This window comes from Poeciliopsis prolifica, unplaced genomic scaffold (genome assembly GCF_027474105.1).
Source record: "Poeciliopsis prolifica strain line A6 unplaced genomic scaffold, Auburn_PproV2 SCAFFOLD027, whole genome shotgun sequence".
In the NCBI taxonomy this organism is placed as follows: domain Eukaryota; kingdom Metazoa; phylum Chordata; class Actinopteri; order Cyprinodontiformes; family Poeciliidae; genus Poeciliopsis; species Poeciliopsis prolifica.
Genome location: NW_026562402.1, coordinates 2364903 through 2372606, shown reverse-complemented (window position 1 = coordinate 2372606; position 7704 = coordinate 2364903).

The following is a 7704-nucleotide window of genomic DNA, read 5'->3' as shown; positions in this document are numbered from 1 at the left end:
CGTTGGTCCTTTGTTTTCTTGTTAATCACTCTCTGTGTCAACCAAGCTGTCAAAGGTCAGGTTTCTGTGTACGTCTCAGGTTTTTCAAACAACAGTTAGCAAAGACAAAACGTCCCTCTTTCAGATTTATACTCTGTAGATTTTAAAGCTCAGGTTGGAACAAAGGTTTTAAAGAATCTTAAAGGTGCTGAATGAAGTCAAAGAAAACAGAATATATTGTGTTATCTCTGTTCATTACAGAGTTATCTCTGTGAAAATCTTTTTGCTACTAGGAAACGTCGAGGCCAGACACAGGGTTTTTTAAACCAATTTATATCCCGCAAAACCTTACAATTTCTGCAGCTATGCTTTCAAATTAAAGTTTGTTCCTTTATTCAAGCATGAATGACAACTTGCTTTGTGTGCGAGGTCAAACACAAAGCCCGTGCAAATTCTAAGCAGCCAAGTATCTCAGTAAATCACTGAAGAAATGCATGAAAGCCTTGCTGGACGTCAGTACAGAAAATATTCATTCAGACAGCGACAGAATGACATTGAATAACTCGGTGCTTTATTTATTAAAAGCTGATTCAGAATTTTGAGTTCATTCACTTTTTTCCTTTCTAATTAGAGTGAATATTCAATGAAAAACTTTAATTCAGAGAAATAATTCTGAAAATTTTAAGACAGATGGAGCTCATTCCTGGACTTGATAAAATAACTCGTTTGCTAACAACTAGCCAACAGCAAAAGATGTTTTTTTTTTCTTGCCATTTTCAAACCTTTAGTTTTAAAATTTTTGCAAGCAAAGGATAGTATCTTAGAAACCTGTAAAATGCAATCACATCTCTATTCAACAGTTATTTTCACTGAATTACCAAGTTGGTCGGCCCGTGATTAGTAATGAAATCATTTAGACAGGAATGTTTATCTCTGGTTAAAGTCTGGCACAAGCAGTTATTAATTGTATAATGATAACAGAAAGACACAATATTGTCTGGCCAAACCGTACAACAATTCTTAGACTGTTTATATGTCGACAAGTCAGTTGTGGAAGTTTAAAAGAAGTGCTCACAAGTTTCACATTGTCTCAAATTGACAGCATATGGGGTCGCTAGGCAAGAAAATAGACGTTGACACAATTCAAAGGATTGATAAACCCTGAGAGAATACAGAAACAGCATACGACGATGGAGCTGGCGCCTGCTGTAGAGCGCCTTGTCATTTCAGATTTCAGTCAGCTATTTCAAGTTTCAGTTTATTCATCAGTTTCAAGAATCTTGCGAAACGTTACTGTTCGAGAAGAGGGAAAGAAAATCAGCAAGATCTTTATTTTTGCTACTGTTTTAGGACAACACGGCATGAATAAAATACCAGGATGGTGGCCATAATGTTTTGTTTTGTCTGCAAGTGCAAATGTTTAGGAGCCAGAAATGCTGAAGCTCATAGCTTCCTGATTCCTTCTTGGGTGAACGATAAAACCCTGCTGATGGTTTTGTTGACCTACATCTTAACCTCATTTAACAAGTCAGAGATGTGAATTTTATGTCAGGAACGTAGATTTGGAATGTTTCCCTTTGTGTGCCACACTAACTATATTTCACTTTACGGACAACAGCTGGTAATTACATGCGACTGGTATCTATAAGCAAACCTCTGTGCCTTTATGAACAAATGACATCACAGAAAATAAATAATTATTGCTGCACACTTGATTAAAGGGAACTTGTGCCATGAAAATATGTGCCATATTTTTGTCATTTTTTTGAATTACACTTTTTTTTCATTGACCATATAATGACACAATTTGACATTTCAAAAATAAATCTGCATAAGGGAAACACGGCAATTTTGAAAAAAACTGATTAGAGTGGCTTCTGACATTCAGGTGAATATGCAGATGTTTGGAGCTCCATGCTGTTACCGCTGAGGTTCCTTCATTGGCAGAGAATGCAACACAAATGCGCGGAGCACGAGGCAGCGACTCCTCTGCAAGTTTAACCATCTTCACATTTGTGATCATCAGCGAGAGTGTAGAAATTTCCCAGAATGCCATCCGCTGTTGGGGCACGCACGCTGGATGTATGCGGTGTGATGAACCCCTGTGACGCAGCTGTTAAAAATGTAAACTTGCCACAGCCTCCGTTTTCCCTCGCTGAGAGTCACTCTGTTCGCAGGGTAAACAGACAGCCTGATTATTCTGTGCTGCAACCTGTTGGTGTAAGAAATGCATGCGTACAGTCAGGTTGTTTACTGGGAAACAATAAAAAAACCCCTTTGGTGTTTGCTGCACCCGAAGCGTTCCTTGCATCTGATTTAACCCACAGCTTCAAACACTGATCAAAGCGTTAAGATAAAAGAAGAAAAAAATCTGATGAGTAGAAGTTGTAAGATTCAGTTCGGGTTTCCAAGAGCAACGAATACCTTCGGAAACTGGTTTTATTTCTATGAATCATGATCATTGCAATAACTCTGTTCAATATCACAAAAAATAATTCTACAACCAGAGCGGAGATCTGAGAATATTCAGTATTTGTGTTTGCATGTGTACTTGGGAAAACTGAGACGTAGGATCCAGCTCATTCCGTTCTGCAAATATTGCACCAAAATATCATCTTGTGTTTTAATGATTTTATTTTGTGTAAAAGTAATTCAGTCTTTATGTCTGTCTACACAAGTGAAACCCCAGTTCCAATGTTTAACTCCCAACAGGAAGTCGTGGTTGTTTTGAAGCAATCTGATTGGCTGACATAACTTTTGGTTTTTATTCTATACTGCACCCTGTGGGTTTGGCATTTTGGTCTGGTAAAGGTGGATGAAAACTTTCCTGAAATGCATCCCATGTGTAAAATACTATTTTTAAAATATCTTGGAAGAGATATTAGTTTTTATAAAGACCCAGTTATGTGTGTACAAAGCTCTAGGAACAAAGTCAAGCCAGTTTTTTGGTGTTTTAACAAAACTCTTCCTTCACAGTTTACTTGGCAATGATTTAAAAATGATGGCATTGCCCGTTTCAGTCATATTGACATGGGATCTGTGTTTTCATCTGGAGGTCTACAACCTGCAGCTTCAGAGGAAGGAGTGTCTGATTGCCACTGTGACTCACTTAATAACTAAACCCATGAAATATTGTTTTGTGTTTTGTTTCATTCTTTTGCTCAGTGCCTCTATGTAAAAACCCCGACTGGGCCCATCCTGCCCCCTCCTCCCTCGTAAACTTGGTCTAAAGCTGCCACTGAGTGAAGGGGAAAAGTCAATTATTTGAATTCCTTTTTTAGACAGGAACCAAGTTCCTCCATTATTATTATTATTATTATTATTATTATTATTATTATTATTATTATTATTATTATTATTATTATTATTATTATTATTATTATTATTATTATTATTATTATTATTATTATTATTATTATTATTATTATTATTATTAAATACATATCTCAGGGAATTTGAGGAGTTTTAACCTGTTTGTGTGGTTTACGCTGCAACCACACAAAAGACCTGCAAACAAACATCAAAGCATTTAAAATGCATGTCAGAAGCTGATTTGTGCTCTAAAAGGCACAGATGACAGCAGAAGTGTTTTCAGAGACAGACTGATGGCATTCTTTTTGTTATGGGCTCCTTTTAACATCTTTAATGCCATGATGAATGTGACAAATAAAAGGTTTACCTTGCTTTAGTCTGACTAGCAGTTGTTGTCAATATAGTTTATCTATAATTATTGTTTACCTTAAAATGTGTTGAGTGAAGATTTTTGTAAAAGAAAGTATGTTCTTAATATCTATTTCTTTATTAGAGAACAATTCAGAACAAAGAGAATCATAAAGACTAAGGCACACAGCAGACAGACCAGGAAGAGTCACTGAGATGCTTACAGCAGGATTAAGATGGAGAACAATACCCCAAACTTTGCATTCGTGATAAATGCCAGCTATTCTGTCATTTGTCACATTCTCCATGACTGGTGAAGAATGAACAATCTTCACTAAACACAAAGCGACTTGAAGATAACTGAAACCAAAATCGATAAACCAAAACCTGAAAGTTTACAAAACAGCCAATAAAAATATGTCCTTTGAAATTTATCAGGAAAAATTTACTGACAGGAAGCTAAGTGCTCTTAACATTTTTAAAGTTAGCAAAAACGCTAAAGTTCGAAATGGAAAATTAGCTTTGCTATTAGCACATTAGCAGATTACCTCCACCACTGTACTTTAGTATTGGTTGAAGCCATTTGCTCTGTCTGGAGATGACTTTGGGATGTGTAAACTATTTGAAAAAAAGTAGATGTAATAATCAAGAACATCTTCACATTTATATATAATAAATATGATCAAACTATTGCTGTGTTCCAGCTCTAAAACTCAGCTGAGGTTCTGAACTTAAAAACAAAATGGGCTTGAAGTTGTCTTGAGGAGCTTCAAACCTCCTGATGTGCGAAGAAACCGCAGCACAGGATGATTATTCCACCTCCAGCAGTATGATAACAGAGAAGGGGAATGTGTTGTATTGACTGGTGGGACAAAATGCGTGAGTGCTGACTGGTGGAGAGATTGCTGTACTAGAATCAGCTTCCAAGATAACTAGAGAACCTAATCTGAACACCCAAACATTAACGACAACAAGGTTAACGGATGACCTGGTACACCCTGAGTACCTATCTCTCTCTCTGTCTCTGTTACACACACACACACACACACCACACACACACACACACACACACACACACACACACACACACACACACACACACACACACACCCACACACACACACCCACACCCCCACACACACACACACACACACCCCCACACACACACCCACACACACACACACTGTAGTATGCTGCAGCCATCCACAGCCATCTGGCTCCAACATTAACGATAATATGATCACAACGGATTTTATATTGTTATTGGATTATCTAAAGGTCGCTACAAGGTCACCGTATCGCATTCATTTCCTCTTCGTTATGTAACACTTTTCAAATCCACACAGCCGATATGTAAGGAGCCTCATGTTCACATTGTCTCATTATGTGACAAAATACCTCAGTATTCGTGTCAGCGCCTGTCCAGTAAAGAAACACAAACAACAATGTTGTGCAGACAGTTCCTATCACAGATAAAGGAAGTTTTGTTTTACATGTGTTTCTAGGGTAAGGCGAGGCTAGGGGATTTCTAAAACAACTACATACACCTACCTTCATACCACTGATTAACGGAAAAATATAATAAAGAATAATACCTCACGGGGGAGTTAGGGAAATCTAACATTTGCTCAATTTTGTAAATTAATTGCTTTTAGACTTCAGGCTTCTCCAGCATCACTTCAGAAGACAGAAGGATCTTCATCCTAACTCCTTCACTGTAGATCATCTTTGGTTTTCTTTAGCCCACTTCACTGGATCAGAAGAGTTTCATTACCCTGTAAACTCAGTGAAGACTCTTCTATCATTATGCATTCATTTGCACTGAGGCTGCATTGTGACGTAGTTGGTAGCACTGTTGCCAGATTCGATTCCCGGCCCTGGTTCATCCTACATGGAATTTGCATGTTCTCCCTGTGCATGTGTGGGTTCTCTCCAGGTACTCCAGCTTCCTCCCATTATCCAAAAACTTGACTGTCACCATCATTGGTCTGTTGGTCTGTCTAAATTCTTCTTAGGTGTGAGTGCATGCATGGTTGCCCTGGGGACCTGTCTATGGCGCACCTCGCCTCTCACCAGGGGGCAGCTGGAGATAGGCACCACTGCCCCTCCTGACCCCAGTGGAATAAGGTGTAAGAAAAAGGATTAATGAATTCCATATGCACTCTTACCAAGATCCACCAAAACTTCAGAAGGTAAAAAGTCAGAAGGCCCATTTCTATTACCTTTATCTTTAAAATCACTTCTCATTGTTACCCATTCTTTGGTCAGTTATTAAGGCTAAGGATTCACAGTGGAAACTCTCAGGGAGTGTGAATGATTCTGCGGGGGGCTTTCTAATGAGAGAAGTGTCTGAAAAGGTGAAGCTTGGCGTCAGATTAACCGTTTTCTCCACACACCATCAACGGAAAATATATGGTGCAACCACAACACAATCCAAACTTCCTGCCTGAGCAGCCTTTATCTCAAGGAAGGTTGCCAAACACGGTGTTGATTCCGGAAAGGCATCCGCTGCTGTCCATCTCTTCCTTCCTGAATAAGCCGAGTGGAGAGCAAAAAGCCATCTCAGGAAGCACAACCTGCTGATTTAACACTTCACAGCTGAAATTTTGCAATAAATGATTTTCATCTGCAGACAAATGCTGATCTGAGGAGTTTCTCTTTGTATCACTGTTTACACAGCTAGGTCCACATAAACTCTTCCTCGTGTTGAGGGGAATCTTCACCATTTCCCCCAGTGAATGCAAGCCTTTCTTAGGTCTACGTCCAAATATGTGCTAGATTATTATTTTTTCTTTCAAAGGGGCTTCCACTGAAAGATTCAGAAGGATTTGCCAAGTGGAGAATAACAAGCTGCACAATCCCAGATAGAGTCACAGACGCCTTGTTTGTGCCAAGGCTTTGTTGGCAGAATATTTGTGGTTCGCAGATTTTGGGAGTGCCACATCATTTCCATCCGCTGCTGGTGGTTTTTAAACCTGTCTGAAATAAATCACATCTGACTCCACATGCCACGTCATCCTGGCCTACATCCTTCCCTGAGCTGCCTCTACCCCCCCCCTCCTCCTCTGCCGCCTTTTTGACCGTGGCTATGGGGGAAATGAGTTCATCCTCCGACCACGAGACAATACCTCACCCTTCCTCCCCCGCTGTCCATCTGATTCATAGGCCATAAAAAGTTGGAAAACATCTCATCTCCCCTCTCCTGCACAACAGACTCCAAAACAAACCTCTGGCTCACTTCTGAGTGTGCGTCTGGGATCTAGAAAATGTGGTCGCTGGGTGTTTTGACGGGGTTCAACTTCACCACAGTTGATTCTGCTTATAATGACAATGCTTACACTTTTGACTTGGGGTGAAAATCATAGCAGATAGAGTCATCTTGGATTTCTTTACTATAACATTTCTATTTTTTTGGCAGAATGAAAAAAATCTTTGAAAATCCATTCATTGTCTTTATGCAATTGTCCATGCTGGGTCGCATGGTGGGTGCCTATTTCCAGAGGTCATTGGACAAGTGGTGGGCCACACCCTGGACAGTCAATTACAGGACAACACACAGAAAGGCAACTAAACAATTTACCAATTTAAAGAGACCAATTAACGTAATAGTCACGTTTTGGACGGTGAGAGGAACCAAGAGAACCCAGAGAGAAACGTCATCCAGGCCAGGATTCGAACCTAAAATCCACTTGTTACGAGGGAAACGTGCTAACAACTGCTCCTCCGTCCAGCCGCTTGTAAAATCTACTAAATGGAAAAAAAATTCAATAATCACTGTCACAATAAAACCCATAAAACTTTGAGATAAAATTTTAAATCTCTTTTGCTCATCCCTGACTTGCACGTTGTGTTTGTGCTGTCTGGTTGGCTAGGTTTCTGTTTTCAACAGCACACCAGACAACTTCTTCTTTGTGATCTTTCTGATAAAAAGCATAAAGTGTTCCTGGCGAGCTCACTGGTATGTATCACCAGACCTTCCCTCAGCGAAGCAAACTGATTTGTTAGATGACCGGCCGACTTTCTGCCTGAGAAGCTGTGATGAACTGATCTCAGGTCAGACCTGGG